This window comes from Saimiri boliviensis, chromosome 5, assembly GCF_048565385.1.
Source record: "Saimiri boliviensis isolate mSaiBol1 chromosome 5, mSaiBol1.pri, whole genome shotgun sequence".
Lineage (NCBI taxonomy): Eukaryota > Metazoa > Chordata > Mammalia > Primates > Cebidae > Saimiri > Saimiri boliviensis.
This window is the reverse complement of record NC_133453.1, coordinates 145994041-146010987: the sequence shown is the minus strand read 5'-3', so window position 1 is coordinate 146010987 and position 16947 is coordinate 145994041. Positions and strand designations below refer to the sequence as shown.

Sequence of the window (16947 nt, the reverse complement as noted above, 5' to 3'; positions counted from 1 at the left end):
CCAGAGGTTGTCTGTTCTTTACTCTTCAGGTTCCCTGGAGGCAGGAGAGGAGCTGGCCTCATTTCTGGCAGGCACCCTACTATGGTTATTGAGCAATCCTCCAGTCTGCAGAGATGTCAGAGGAGGGCCCTGATGTCTCCTGATTATTATTTATTTATTTATTTATTTTTTTGAGAAGGAGCCTCGCTCTGTTGCTCAGGCTGGAATGCTGTGGCACAATCTCAGCTCACTGCAACCTCTGCCTCCCAGGTTCAAGCAATTCTTCTGCCTCTGCCTCCCAAGCAGCTGGGATTACAGGTGTCTGCCACCATGCCCAGCTAATTTTTTGTGTTTTAGTAGAGATGGGTTTTCATTGTGTTGCCCAGGCTGCTCTTGAACCCCTGACCTTGTGATCCTCCTGCCTTGGCCTCCCAAAGTGCTGGGATTACAGGTGTGAGCCACCATGCCTGGCCTCTGATTTTAATTATTTTATTCTTTTTCCCTAGGCCTTTTACTTGCAGATATCTCGAGTACCTTGTGTATGTATTTACTGTGAAAGCACACATTTAAGTGTGTATAAGAAAATGGTTTTAAAAACATTCATTGATCCATTCATTCATCATTCAGCACATACCTGTTGAATACCTACTGTGTGCCAGGCGCTGCAGTGGGCCAGCCAGAGGGCTTTGTTGCTCCGAGGAGCTTGCATTCTAGTATTCTAGTTATTTTCACGCATCTGCGCTATCTGGGACAGGGACCATTGCGTTTTGTTATGTATAAAGCAGCATGTGTCTCTGCACTACGGTTTGTGTTCACTGTAGATGGGTCAGGGTTTAATGCAAAAACTTCTGGACCAAAAGGGGTTGGCTTGGGGCAGGCTGCTCAGTGGCTGAGGTGAAGGCCTGTGCCCCGCCTCCTGATACAGGGATCCTTGCTGACTGTGTGTGACACAGAGCCTTCCCATCTGACAGGTGGGTTTGTCCTCACAGTAGCCCGAGGAGCAGGTGGGGCAGCATGTTGAGGCTGGGTGCCCATTCACACCTTGCGGGGACCACCAGGCTGCTCGGCAGTGGCCCACACCCACCACTGCACCTGCTGCCTTGTTCCACCTCCGGGACCTGTCAGGCCACAGTATTACCTCCTGCCCCTTCCTCCGGGATCCTAGGGGCTCTGACTTCAGTCTCCTGGGCCCAGGTTTCCAAGCCACTCCCTGGGAAACTGTCCCTGGAACTGTGCCTGTCTGCTTCCTGTAGTCCAGCACCAGGCGGTGGAAAGGGACAGCCTGCCGCCTCCAGTGTTCCCACACACTGAATGGATTCAGGAATTGCTTAGGAGTTGGAGCCACGGCAGCACATGAGACGGGGGCCTCCACTTGTGGGTCTCACCGTTTTTAGAGCTTTAGCAGTTATTTAAAAAAAAAAAAAAAAAGTTCATTCTACTAGTTGTAGCCTAAAGGCACTGAGTTTCTTTCAGTGTGTTTGGTGACTTTGAAGCCAGTTTCGTCGATTCTGTTGCATGAAGAGTCCTCGCTCTGGCTGCCATCTGGGTCAGTGAGTAGCTCCGGCTCCTCTAGAGCCTCCTGTCCTGGGCTGCAGTGACAGGCTGCGGGCTGGTGGGGTAACTCACGCACACCCCTCTAGGAACACTGGGGCCCTGGATGATTGTGCCAACAGCATGCTCTTTCTCCCTCCATGTGGAAGTCCTTGAGGTGAAACATTGGAGTTTTAAAACATATTTTAGCCTTCTATGGTGTCTAGTCTGAAAATTACTTATTTGCTTTTTAATTCTGCGAACGTGCTTCCTAAGGGAAGGGTCAGGGATGTTCTCTAGCTTTCCATTAGTGTTGCAGTTGAGGGAGGGGAGGGGAGCAGTCAGGCTCCCCCTGCTCCTCCCAGGGCTTCTCGCAGGGGCTGCTTTGCGGTTTAGGCCTTGGGGAAGCAGCTCACCTCCAAGTCCGGTGTATGAGAGTTTAATGGCACTAGGTGACGTGTGAAGGGAAAGCAGTTTTTGGAAGAAGATCTGTATATGTGAAAATACTGTATTTTGAACTTCATCTATGAAGGATTCAGAATTGCAGCAGAAATTCGAAGGACGGCTGGGGTTGGGCCATCTCGTGCATGGCTTCCTTCTGGAGTGCCTTTGTTCTTCTGTGACGCCCACGGGCCTGAGGGTGCGGCTGGATATTCCACCGGGATTGCAGCTTGAGTGCTGTGTTCCCAGCCCCTCTCTTCCCATGCAGCGCACTTCCCCGGTCCTGCCGCCCCTCAGCTGCGCATGCCAGGAGGGACTGGTCCTGTCCACGCACCCCGGACCTCCCCTGCCCAGGAAAAGTTACAGAAGATGTCTTCCCCAGGATTCCTGGGCTGCCTGATCAGCTCCTTGTGAAGCTGCTTTGAGTGATAGGGACACAGCTGGTTCTTTCCTCCTGGGCTCTTAGTGCATTCAGGGTCCCAAGCTGCTGGGGGCCTGGCCACTCCCCAGCTGAGCCCTGCCTCGGCTGAACTGGTCACCGCTGCGTGACCTGGGCTGCCGGCCTGCCTGTCATCTGCAGTACACAGGTATGCATGTGTGTGCATACATACACGCACCACACACGTACCGTGCCCACCTCACACCACACACATGCCCCATACACACCATATGCAACACACATATCATACCCACCTCTCACACACTACACACATGCCATGCCCACCTCACACACCACACACATACCCCATACACAGCACACACAACACGTATATCATACCCACCTCACACACCACACACATTCCCCATACACACCCACACAACACATATATCATACCCACCTCACACACCACACACTACATATATACCATGCTCACCTCACACACACCACACACATGCGCCATACACACCACACAACACATATATCATACCCACCTCACACACCACACACTATATATATGCCATGCCCACCTCACACACACCACACACATCCCCATACACACCCACACAACACATATACCCACCCACACACCACACACATTCCCCATACACACCACACACAACACATGTATCATACCCACCACACACTACATATGTACCATGCTCACCTCACACACACTACACGCATTCCCCATACACACCCACACACAACACATATATCATACCCACCTCACACACCACACACTATATATATATATGCCATGCCCACCTCACACACACCACACACATTCCCCATACACACCCATATAACACATATATCATACCCACCCACACACCACACACATTCCCCATACACACCACACACAACACATATATCATACCTACCACACACTACATATGTACCATGCTCACCTCACACACACCACACGCATTCCCCATACACACCCACACACAACACATATATCATACCCACCTCACACACCACACACTTCATGTATACCATGCCCACCTCACATATACCACACACATTCCCCATACACATCACACACATACCCCATACACACCACACACCACACACATATACCCACATCACACATACCAAACACATACCTCCCCATACCACAGACAATACATATGTCATCACACTACATACATACCATGCCCACCTCACACACACCACACACATTCCCCATACTCCCCACACACCACACACATACCCCATACACACCACACACCACACACATATGCCCACCTCACACACACCACACACATACCCCCTCACACCACACACAATACATATATCATACCCACCTCACACATCACACAATACATATATACCATGCCCACCTCACACACACCACACACATACGCCATACACCACATATCATACCCACCTCACACACCACACACACATACCCCATACACACCACACACCACACAGAAATACCCACCTCTCACATACCACGCACATAGCCCATACACATCACATACCACATACATCATACCCACCTCTCACACACCACACACACATTCCCCATACACATCACACACCACACACATACCCCATATATACCACACACCACAGACATACCCCATACACGCCACACATCACACACATAACCCATGCACACCACACACCACACACATACCCATCTCACACCACACACATATACCCACTTCACACATACCACACACATATCCCATATACACCACACACCACACACATACCCCATGCACACCACACATCACACACATCATACCCATCTTCCATACGCCACACACATATACCCACCTCTCGCATACCACACACATGCCCCATACACACCACACACCAAACACATATACCTACCTTATACACACCACACACATACCCCATGCACACCACACATTACACAGATCATACCCATCTCACATACACCACACACATATACCCACCTCTCGCATACCACACACATGCCCCATACACACCACACACCAAACACATATACCCACCTTATACACACCACACACATACCCCATGCACACTGCACACCAAACACATATACCCACCTCACACATACCACACAACCACATAATCACCATGCCCACCTCACACACCCCACACATTTAACCCATATACAACACACACACACCCCACCCACATATCATACCCACCTCACACACACCACACATACCCCATACACACCACACACAACACACATATCCCATATACACCACACAGCACATACCATGCACATACCCATATCATACCCACCTCACACACCATACACCACATATATACCATGCCCACCTCACATATGCCACACACTTAACCCATGTACACCACACACACCACTCAGATACCATGTCCACCTCACACACATCATGTCCCACACACACCACACACATACCCCATATGCACCATGGACTTTTAACAGCACACAAACTCTGCTGTCATTTATTTAACGGTTCTCTTATTTATGGGTACTTAGGTTTCCAGTTTTTTAAAAGATTGCTGCAATGAAAATCTTCAGACATCATTTTTTATACATGTGAGTCCTCCTGGAAATGGAGTTTTTGGGCCCAAGGATATGCCTATTTAAGTTCTCGATAGAGAATGCTGAATTGCCTTTCTGAAAGGCTTCATTGGGACGCCCTCTAAAGAAATACACTTTTCAAAAAAAGGGAAAGTTCGCAAAAAAGCAATTGGCTGCCGACAGCTGAATAGAGAGAGGGGGACTGTCTGAGGCCATGAGGAGGGGAATGTGGCAGCCTGGGAGAAGCCAAGGACCCGGGAAAGGGCGGCACGGTTACTAAGGTTTCCTTTGCTGTTCTCATCCTCCCTGCCCTCCCTCCACACCCTCAGGAAAGCAGTACTGGGGGAAGTCGGTAAATAACTAAAGTCCCGAGAATTCTCATGAACACTCGTCGATTTGGAGAGAGAGGGACTGTGATGTGGGGGTTTGGGACGGTGCCCGGAGCCTGATGGCCTTCATCAGCATCAGGAGAAACCCGCTTTCCTCCCAGGCTCCTCCCCAGGATCTGGCTTGCACTGCATTCTGGGAGAATCCCATAGCCCCACCTTCTTTTGACCCATTGGCTCTTTAATGGTATCCCATTCAAACATTTAGACCTTTGAGTCAATCAAGTACCATATTAAAAAAATAATAGACTTAATTTTTTCAGCAGTTTTAGGGCTTTGGAGAAATTGAACAGAAAGTTCAGGGAATTCTCCTGTACACTTTCACCCCATTTCCCGTTTCCTCATTATTAACGTCTTACAGTGGTGTGGTACGTTCGTTACCATTGATGAGCCAGTATTATTATTATTTTTTTTGTGATGGATTCTTGCTCTGTTGCCCAGGCTGGAGTGCAGTGGTGCCATCTTGGCTCACTGCAACCTCCGCCTCCCAGGATCAAGCAAGTCTCCTGCCTCGCTTCCCAAGTAACTGGGACTACAGGCATGTGCCACTATGCCTGGCTACTTTTTTTTTGTATTTTAAGTAGGGGCGGGGTTTCATCATGTTAGCCAGGATAGTCTTGATCTCCTGACCTTGTGATTCACCCGCCTTAGCCTCCCAAAGTGCTGGGATTACGGGTGTGAGCCACCGCACCCAGCACGAGTCAGTATTATTATTAACTGGAGTCCATAGTTAAAACATGTTAGGGTTCACTCTTCATGTTGTATATTTTATGGGTTTTGACACAGGCGGAATGACTCGGCTAGCACGTCTTTGTTTTCGTAGCTCCTTAGTTGCTTTTTGTCTTACTAGCTGACTCCTGTTTTGAGAAGACCCTTTTGTCACATCCTTGTGCACCCTGACTTCCCGTGGTGTGGGGCAGGGATGCTGGGGTCTCTGGAGAGCGGCCCTCACTGTATCCGGCCCCCACTTCTGCCCCTCTCTGGTCTGAGCACCCTCCCTTGCTCCTTTCACCCGCCTACCCCAGCACAGCTGCCTGCTATTTAGATGCCACCATGGGGCAAGGAAGCCGCCCCCAATTGGTCGTCCAGGATTCTGCCCAGATCGGGATTGGAATCACCGTTGAGTGTTTGCTGAGTGCTTGGGAGGCACGGGTTCTGCGGGAGGGGCTGCAGGCTCAGGCGGGTTCCTTGAGTTCTGCAGCGTTGCCTGCGTTGAGCCATGGTCGTCTCCTTTCTGTGGGTGAGAGAAGAGGCATAGGGAGGTGAAGAAGCATTCCTGGCGCCACAGAGCCAGGCAGTGGCAGAGCCGGGTCCCAACCTAGGCCACTGCCCTTGGTAGCCAAGCCGCTTCTTTGTTTTGGAATGGCCGCCTGGTCAACTGGCACACGGGGAGAACTCAGGAAAGGAGGCGTGACTCACTCCTGAAGGGAGAGGGACACAGGAGCAGCCTTGATGTGCTGCGGCCCCTCCAGGCCCCAAGTCCCTGTCCTCAGGGGAGGTAGGACTCCCAGGTGTGTGGGGCAAGCCAGATGGCCTCCCCGGCCGTCCTCCTCTCCACCAGCCTTCCCTCCTGTCGCCCCTGGTGACCGCATCACTGTGGGAGCACTGTGGCAGGACGCATGTTAAAGGAGTGCCTGATGGATGTGGGTGTGGGTGTGGTGGGGATGGGAGTGGGTGTGTGGGGGTGCAGCGGGGCCTGTGCAGGATCCCAGTTGGAGGGGGCTTGCTTCAGAGGCTGCTGCTGGCCCTGGTGTCGCCGTGGCGGCTGGAGAGCAGGCGACTGGTCGCTTGGCGTCCTGCGTGGGGTTGTTGCCCAGGTCAGTGAGCGTTTCTGTCCCGGCCGCTCACTGCCAGGCTAGACAGGGCCGCTCGCCAGTTCATGGTGGGGATTATCTGAGAGTTCTGGAGTGTTCTGCACTTCTCTGCGAACCTTGTACCTGAGTGGACCGGAAGAGAGGCTGAGCCAAGGGAGACAGGCAGGATGCCACACGTGCCCTGCAGGGCACTGTGGCACGCACGGAGCCTGGAGCCCGAGCCCCGCCTGCGGCTGTGGAGTGGAGGGAGAATGAACAACTGACAACTCCCTCGTTCACAGGCGGCCGCACCTCTGCTCCTGGTCAAATCGGCTGCGTGCTTAGCCTCAGGAGCATGTGGCAGGTGGCAGCCTGCAGCCCCGTGGCAGGTCACGGTGGTTTTGCAGTGTGGTGTGGGGCCGGCCAGGCTTTCTCTGGCTCAGGATGCAGGCCTGGGTCTTCCCAGAGCAGGCAGAGGTCAGGGAGGAACTCTTTCCCCGTGCAGGTCTCCTGAACAGCTTCATCAGCACACCCTGCAGCAGGGAACTGGTGAGCGTCCTGCAGCCAGCTCGCTTGTCCCAGGGGGGCTGCGCATGTTCAGCCCTTGGGACAACCTCTGCATTTCCTTTCTGGGGGCTCCCAGATGAGCCCTGCTCCCCCAGATCATCCTGCACCATATTGATGTGATAACCCCCTCCACAGTCAGAAACGTCTGGTGGCCCCGTTTGTCCGTGGGATAAGAACGGGCTTGAGCATGGCTGTCGGTGCTCTGTGTGGCATCAATAGCATGTTCTGTGGCTGTTTCCTTTGCCACAGAAAGGAAATGCAGCCCGGTATCTTTGTAGCCTGGCATCTTTGACCCCCAGCCCGACGCCCCCTCCTCACCCACCAGAGGCCCTTGCCCAGCCTTGGCAGTTGTTTGCATTTTTCTTCCTTCTTCAAGGCTGCATTTGAGGGTCTGCTGGCCGGCAGCGTCACATCCAGCCTATAAACCGTGTGCCCTCTTGGGGCCAGGTAGGAGCCTGTGAGGAAGTGGGAGAGGTGGTCATGCATGCTGGTGAGGACTGAAAGAAGACAGGGCTGAGAAAAGTGTGATTGCCCCCAGAATTCAGGGATGCCTGCACCAGCTGGGATTTGAAGAATGAATAGGAGTTTGCCAGGAAGGTTCTAGAGGAACAACGGCAACAAAAAGCTTCCCACATGGGCACAGAAGAGGTGAGGCACAGATGGCACAGGGATGTGGTATGCGATGGGCCAGGCAGCCATGGGCAGGGTCTAGGCCCAGGACCTCAGGTGTGCTTTGCACACCGTGGCTTGGAGGCAGTGGCCTTGTCATGCAGCACTGTGCCCCCATGGGACCCTTTAGAGTCCCCGGCTCTCGGCGTGCCCCTCATGCCCACACCACGGTGGGGGAAGGCAGGTGGGGTTTTGGCTGGGTTTCCCCCCAGATGGCCAGTACTCCCTCTTGTGCTTCAGTATCAGAGTGGCCCCATGGTGTGGGAATAAATGTTGGGGTTTAGGGGACCTCCAGGTGGGTGGCCTGCTCCCGGGCAGGAAACAGATTAGAGGAAGTAGCAAGTCGGAAGGTAGCAGCTGCGGATGTTAAAGCCGGAGGAACCTCCCGAGGAATGGATGTGAGCTCCCTCGTTTGACATGGTAGAAAGATGACGGTGAGGGGTTGGGAGCAGGTGCTGGAGCTGGGACCTGAACCCCCATATCAGTGCTCTTACCATTCTTCGTGGTAAGGAAACTGAGGCACAGGCAGGTTACACAGTCTCAGCATGTCAGTGGCAGAGCTAGGACGTGACCCAAGGTGTCTGTCTCTGCAGCTCAGTTCTGGGCAAAGTCCGGGCAGATGGCGCTGATCGGTAAGGGGTGCTGGCTGAGCACTGAGGATCACCTGCATCTCAAGGAGAAACAGTGTCACTTGCTAATCCGATGGCTCCTCTGGGCACCAGCACATGGGCACCATGACCCTTTCTCTGTAAGGGGTTTGTTTAGTGTGTTTGGTAGAACATCCCCCAGCCTGCTAGGTGTGGCATGCACTATTTAAAGATAAATAACCCAAATTCCACAAGCTCCGTATCTCATGCAGCATTTTGTAATTTGAAAAAAAGAAGTTGGGAAGAGAACCTTGATGAATGTGTTTCATTTCCTATCAGAGCAAATGAAACCTGAAATATTAATGGCACCATAGTTCTCTTATCTTCCTACGAAAGGGCTTGAAAAATGGAATCCCCACGAGCCTAGCACGAAGCCCTGCTGCCCGTGGCCCAAAAGCATTAGCTGTCCGCACTCACTGACGTCTGAGAATAAACACGAGGGATCACTTGAAGACTTGGGGAGAATCACAGTCAGCCCGTGACTCTTGGTTTTTTCAGACGTTGGGCCGCTCTGGAGAGCCTTGGAGTTCCAGCTGCTCTAGAGGTTCTGGGGAGGCAGCTGTTCGCCCCCCAGTGTGTGGCCCGTCATTGCCACCTATGACCGCCCCTCTGTGGTGAATCAGCGGTTTCCTTTCTCAGCTGGTGGACACTTCATTCATTTGTGCTCTTCTTCTTTACAGTCCCCTGAATATTGACGCATTGCCAAATCTCCTGTGGACAAACCAGCAAGAGGCCAGGACTGTGGACGGACAGGGTGAGCGTCTTCTTGTGCCTGGGGATTCCGAGTGAGTAGAGCCCATCACGGTCACCACTGCTCTCCGTGTGGCCTTTGCGCATGAGTCTGGGCGGATGTGCTAACTGGGGGCCATGGGAAGAGTTACAGCCACTACGGCCTCACCTTTCTCGCACAGAAGCTTAAACACAGCTACGCTAAATATTTTTGCTCCCTGCTTTTACAAACTTACATTTATTTTGAGGTGAAAGGGGAAGAACAGGCATTTGTAGGGGACCACTTGCCAGGAGAAGACCGTGCATTTCCTGTGACCACGTCAGTCTGACTCTGAGATCCGGTCCCCGGGACACCCCAGGTCTCTTCTCCCAGCTGCACTGAGTGCCTCTGTCCTCCAGTGGAGCTGTGCTGCTTCCTTGGGCAGCCTTCCTTCCCCATGGGGTGCAGATGGGCCCGGGCGTCCTGGTGGTCAGTTCCTCCCAGGGCCCTTGAGGAGGGGCCGGCAGAAAGTGGGCAGGCTCTTTCTGCCTGACGTGACAATAACAATTCCTAAATTCTGTACCCCAGGCTGCTCGCCTTGACCCAGGTGGCCATTCCCAGGCATCGCCATGTGAGCAGGGCCCACCCCCGGGGCAGCAGCCGGGCAGCCAGAGACACTGGTGGTCACCACAGTTAGTCCCCACAGGCGATTATGCAAGACACTCTGGCTATGTCCTGCACTGTTGGGACCTGAGGGCTGTCATCTGCTGGGCACTGCTAGAGACCAGGCCTGGTTAGTTTCCTGGGGAAGTCTCTTTTTTGAGACAGAGTCTCTGTGTCTGTCGCCAGGCTGGAGTACAGTGGCGCGATCTCACTGTAACCTCCACCTCCTGGGATCAAGCGATTCTCCTGCCTCAGCCTCCCAAGTAGCTGGGACTACAGCTACCCGCCACCACACCCAGCTAATTTGTGTACTTTTAGTAGAGACTGGGTTTCACCGTGTTGGCCAGGATGGTCTTGAACTCCTGGCCTCAGGTGATCCTCCTGCCTCAAACTCCCAAAGTGTTGGGATTGCAGACCACCACGCTGACCTGGTAGCACAGTTGTAAGCTTGGCATGACCATCTCCCTGTGTCTCTATCTGTGTATCCAAATTTCCCCTTTTTAGTAAAGACACCACTCATATTGGATGAGGGCCTACCCTAAGGACCTCATTTTAACTTGATTATCTGCAGAGACCTTATTTCCAAACAAGGTCCCAGACACAGGACCTGGGGATTGGGGGAGACATAATTCAACCTCTGATAAGTCTCCTCACAGGGCGGGGCCCATTCTTGAACTGCCTGCGGGGTCTGGTCTTGGGAGCAGCTCAGCCCCCTCCTGCAGAGATGGGAGCATTTTCCACAGCTGGCAATTGTCTCGCAGGAGTCCCGTGCCCAGCAGAATTTCTGGGTGCAGTGCACAGTGGGGCCACAGCTGTGCTCTGTCATTTAGTGGGCCTTCTGAGCCGCGTTCCAGCTCCCTGTTCTGACAGACTGCTCTCCCTGGTGACCCTGCTCCCAGTGGCTTCCCCACAGTTTTGATCTGTAACCAGACCCCGTTCCCAGGAGCTGGCTTGGCACCATCTCTCCACACCCTGTCTTAGGGGACATCCTGACCTGCCCAGCCTGTCTTGCTCTTGCTTCTCAACCCAGAGCACTCCAGCTCCTTCAGGTATTAGGTGAGACCTCAGAAGCAGGGACAGCAGGATGTATCCCACACGCACCAGGCATTGTGCTGAGGAAGCCACGGTCACTCTCCTAATGGATCCTAGGGGTGAGGAAACCGAGCTTGTTACTCACGTGGTAGAACTGGAATCAGAACCTCAGCCACACCTCCGTCACCACACCACGCCCTGTTCAGGACGCTGGGGAAACCAGGCAGCTAGGATGGGCTTGTGCCTTGGGATACTTACCCAGACCACCCACCCTCACCCTCTTCACACCGCAAAGGCTCGGTCTACTTTTTTTGACATAGTTTTTATGTTGTCAGTATGGTGCGTATGCATATTTTAAGACGTCAAAGAGTTTTATAAGGTTTGTGAAAAAAATAGCAGGCCCCTGGCCTCCCAGACTGTCTCCCTGCAGCCCCTGCCCTGCCCGCTCCCATAGGCCACCACTCCAAGCTCTTGTCGCTTTGCCCTCTGGATTCATCGCCACATTTGTAACGAATATGGGCATGCTGCTATTTCTTAGTCCCCTGTGCGGTCAAGATGGTTGAACGCATAGGTTTCCCCGGTGAGAGCTGCTCCATCTAACCCTAACCCTGACTGTAATGTATAGAGTTATATCATCTTTAGGTGAATCCTTAGGCAGTGTGTAGGATATCAGTCAGTATAGGCTGCCTCATGAGGCAGGAACGAGCATCCCCAGAGCTGAGAGAGTTCCATTTCTCCAGCCTCCTGCCCTGGGGATGGGCGCCGAGTCTGCGGTAGGTTTGGGTCGGGGAGGGGCACCGGTACTCAGCAGGCAGCTGCTCACTGGTGTCACCGTGTTCCCCGCCCTCCTCTCACATGGAGCCCGTGGTGCCCTTTCCCCAGGATATCCCTGCTCAGGGGTCAGGGTGTCCTCCTCTGAGTGGCTAGGGGTCTGACCGCTCCCGCCCCCTGCTTCCTGCCTCACTCGCTTTCTGTGCTGCTGTCTCAGTGCTTGGGCCTTCTGGGGCCGTAGAGGTGAGCTGTGAGGCTGGACTTGAAAAGGCTTCTGTGCCTCCCCCTCTTCCCCAGGACGCCTCATCCCGGTGTGGCCTCAGCACTTGGTCTGGCCAGGTTTGCAGGTGCCGTTGTGATTTCTCATTCTGTGTTGGTTTTGAGTGATTTCAAGAGAAGGTGCAGGAAGGCTGTGACCCCACCTCTAAAAGCCAGCAGTCAGCCTGGCCACCCTGAAGCCTGCTCTAGTGGGCTTCCCGCCCTGTCACTCCGCTGTGACAGGCCCCACGAGGACAGACCCAACACGGGGCTTCTGCCCTCACCTTCCCGAGCACCCGGCAGCCCTGGTGCTGCTGATTTCCCTCTCCCTTCCCTGGTGGTCAGCCTCAGGAGGAAAGTGGCCAGTTTCTCACCATTAGATATGATGTTGTCTGTAGGTGTTTTAGAAAATTTAGGGAAAATTCGTATGACATAACATTAGCCATTACCATTTGAAAGTGTGTCATTCAGTAACACGTAGTGCATTTGCAGCGCTGGGCACACACCATCTGTATCTAGTTCCCACGTGTTTTCATCATCCCAGAGGGAAATGCTCCATGAAGCAGTCACTCCCCAGCCCCCAACCCCAGTCTCTGGCAACCGCAGTCTGCTTTCTGTCTTCATGGATTTACCTATTCTGGATATTTCCTATAAATTAGAAATCGTATACTTTATAGCGTTTTCTTTCTGGCTGCTTTGACTTGGCATAAAGTTTACACGGATCGTCCAGGTTGCGACACGTACCAGAACTTCTGTCCTTTTTAGGGCTGGGCAGTATTCCATTCTGCACATACACCACTTCTGTTCGTGCCCTCAGTTGATGAGTTTGGGTTATTTCCCCCTTTTGGCTGTCAGGAGTAATGCTGCTGTTAGCATGTGTGGACAGTGTTTGTTTCAGTACTTGTTTTGACTCGCGTGTGTGTGTGTGTGTGTGTGTGTGTGTGTGTGTGTGTGTGTTTAGGAGTGGAATTGTTTCATTATGTGGTAACTCCGAGTTTAACTTTGTGAGGAACTGTCAAACCATCTTCCACTTCAGCTGCACCGTTTTGCATTCCCACCAGCAGTGTGTGAGGGCTCTCTCTTTTCCCCATCCTGGCCAACACTTGTTAGTTTCTGTTTTTTTTTGTTTGTTTGTTTCTTTGTTTCATTCTGGCCAGCCTACCTGGTGTGAAGTGGGATCTGACTGTTCACTGGCATTTCCTGAATAGGTTTTTTTGTAGATGTTCTTTATCAAGCAGAGGGTGGGCTCTGCCTAATTTAGTGAGTGGTTTTTAATCAAAAGTGGGTGTTGGGTGTTTGTCAGATGCTTTTTCTGCATCAGTTAATCTGATCATACGACTTTTTCTCTTTAGTCTGTTGATGTGGTAGATTATATCTATTGATTTTTCTGATGTTGAACCAACATTGCAACCTTGGAAAAAATACCACTTGGTTATAGTGTATAGTTCTCCTTAAACATTATTAGATTTGATTTGCTAATAATTTGTGGTGGATTTTTAAGTTGTTTGCTCCTGAGAGGTAGTGATACATCATTTTCTTATAATTCCTTTGGTTTCGATGTTAGGATAATTCTGGCTTCATAAAATTAGTTAGGGAGTGTTGCATTTTCTTCCAATTTCTGGAATAGGTTGTGAAGAACTGGCATAATTTCTCCCTTAAATGTTTGGTAGAATTCACCACAGAAACCCACCTTTCTATGACTGATTTTAATTCCACTGTAGTCTGAGAACATATTTTTATGATTTTCCTGACTCTCACTCCCACCTGGAATCGTGTGTGTTATTTGATGATATACTCAGTTGTCATCTGTCTTCGTATCCTAATTAGAGCGTAAGCTCCAGAGAACTGTCATCAGTGTTCCCTCTCATCCTTACACCCACAAGATGGCCTGGCGCCCTCTGAATGAATACACCAAACGGGATCAATGAGGAGGCCAAGCCACCTGGCTACGGGTGGTTGCTAACCTGTAGGATTTCTCACGCTTGTGGTTTCAGTGAATTTGAGACACAGGTGAGTGAGGCTGCCAATGGGTGACTCCCAGATGTCCTCAACAAACAGAGGAGCGACTGCTGAGATCCAGGGGTGCAGCCTTTCCCGCCTGTCACGGGGAGCTGATGGGCTGTGTTTAGCATGGCACTCTGTGTGGTGCTGGTGCCCAGGCTGCCCTGGAGCAGCAGGTTGGCCCAGTCGACACAGAAGAAGCAGGGGGCTTTTCTGTGGTTACTTCCGCGTTGCCAGTTGTTCTGTCCCCTTCCTGTGGCTGAACCTGCTGTCCACACCTGTCCTGCATCCCCAGTGCTTGGTTTTTGAGATTAATAGTGGAACTTGTGTGCACATTGCAAAAAGCCAGTTTACCCCCATTCTCCCATGTCTTGTTGCTGGTTCCACTGCCGGCATCAGTTCTCATGAGCAGATTTCTAAACCATCGCCATCTGTTCTGCTCTTAACTGGAAGTGTAAAAAATATTATTTTCCTAATTGAGGTAAGGGGAGGGAGAATACATATTCCTGAAGACCACAGTGCTTGTATGAGGAAGCGCAGATCTGCCCACCTACTAAAGGAAAGACTGCTTCTGCCCATCATCAACGCTCTTGAGCAGTTACTTACCTAGAGGGTAAAACTGGCCCGTTAACATCTCTCTAAAAACAAGGTAGAAAAAGGTGGAAGTAGCTGAGTTGGTGACATGGAAGGCGGGCAAAGGCTATGTCTCCCATCCCTCGCTGACAGTGCAGCCCCCCAGCCCTCCAGCCCCCACCAGTATAGGTGGGAATGGTTGGGTAGGGGTGCATCGTGGTGGTCCCTGCTGCTGGGGCTGTTTCCAGAAGGCCCAGTTTCAGGCTTGACTTCCCCCTCAGAAGCCCATAAAGTCCATCTGGGTGGGTGCTGAGTTCTCCACGATGGGACTAGGATAGTAACGAGTACCTCGACCTTCACTGTCCCTCTGAGCCGGCCCTGGGGGTGAGCTTTTATTCTTCTCAAATTCACGTTCCAGACGGGCCCTGCAACTTTCTGTCATTCTAAGGCAATAAAAGGTTCTTCCGTTACTTTCAGTCCCAGCAGCCCTGAGAAGGAATAATGATAGACTCTTCGGAGCTTCTCCCACCCGGCTGGAGTCTGACCTGTCTTGGAGCTGACCAGGGAGGGAGGGCCGTGTGTCCCCTTCTCTCTTCCTTTGCCACGGTTTTTGCTGGCCAGGGAGTGCCCGAGGGATAGAGTGTCTGGGGAGAAGGCAGTCTCTCCGTGAATGGTTTGGGTGGCACTTCGGGGGTCCAGCGGATGTTTCACTTGGACCTCCTCTCTGGGGACCCTTGGGTGGGTTTCTCAGAGATGCCCTTGCTGGCAGCTTGCAGCTCATCCCTGCCACCTGGGGGAGGCCTCACTGGGCTGATGCTCTCAAGTGCTCCCCGACCGCCCCTGTGTCCCGAGGGAGTGCTCCTGGGCTGTTTTCAAGGCAGCCCTGGACTGGCCCCACACTGGTGGGAGGGCTGTGTTCCTTCACATTGGCCCCCCGGGTGGTCCCACACTGTATGAGCAGCAGGCAGCTCCTCCTTGCGTAGCTCCTCCTCTTTGTGGGGCAGGTCTGGTCGTGGCCTCTTGCCTCTGGAATTGTCAGGAGACCCAGGTGTTGGCCCCCGTCCCCCAGACATTGGGGACTCGGTGTAACCCTCCTATGGTTCAGCTAGAAACCCTGTTTGGGAGTCAAGGTGAAGCCACTTCCCCAGCTCCCTCCATGGGGCACAGTCCTCCACAGAAAGTCACTGCTCCTGTCCTGGGACCCTGTAAGGCAGAAACTGTGCTGGGGTGGGGAGCTGGGAGCATTTGTTGATGTGCGATGTAGGCATGCTTGTCACCTCTCCTGGCCCCCAGGGCAGCAGGACAGCTTGCATGAACATCTCTTCCCGCTGCCAGTGGCCTCTGGCGAGAGACTGCTCGAATTGGTCCCCTGTAGCTCCCGCGCCTTAGTGGGGGCCTGGGGACAGGAGGCTATGAGGAGGTTCCAGAGCCAGCTAAAGCTGCTGAGACTCAGAGGGAAGCTCGTGCCACTGCCTCATGTGCCCCATCTGGCAAAGTGGGGCTGACGGGATGACCTTGCATCCTTGTCCTTTGTTTACTGGGACCTGGTGCTGGTTGCCAGCACGGGCCCAAGACATCCGCCGCCCTTTCAGCAACGCAGCGCTGCTCCGCAGGGCCCTGCCACGGAGGCACCTGGCTTTGCGCAGGTGGAAGATCATGGCGGTTTCCAGCGTCTGTTGCCAGGCTCCACACAGTTCAGGAGCTGTTTCTCCCTCTCAGGGTCCAAAGTGGTCGTTTGCAGGAGTTTGGCCGTACCTCAGGGTTAATTGGGATGTCATTGCCTGCGTTTGGCTTAGAGGAACGTTTTATGTTTATTTAAATTAACAGTAATTTTAAATTAAAATTTTAGTCTTAATTGTATATATTTGGAGATCCCATTTAAGTCTTTGGAAATAATTGCCAAGTCATATTTTGAGAAGTGATATTACAACGCACAGACGTTCAGGTGGAGAAAGGTCCCTGTGGGTGAGCCTC

At 52.5% G+C, this 16947-nt stretch overlaps 1 protein-coding gene across 11 annotated transcripts in view; it reads left to right on the top strand.

Annotated features, from left to right (window-relative positions):
* The window catches only part of APBA2 (amyloid beta precursor protein binding family A member 2), a 220688-nt gene that overhangs the window by 33471 nt on the left and 170270 nt on the right, over nt 1–16947 (top strand). For 6 of the 11 annotated variants that reach the window (XM_039479984.2, XM_074400121.1, XM_039479986.2 and 3 more), the window contains exon 2: nt 9647–9720. The gene's annotated coding sequence lies outside the window, so the exon portion shown is untranslated. Of the gene's footprint in view, nt 1–9646; nt 9752–16947 lie in introns of all 11 variants that reach the window. The other 5 variants (XM_039479985.2, XM_039479983.2, XM_074400118.1 and 2 more) reach the window with 1 other exon arrangement.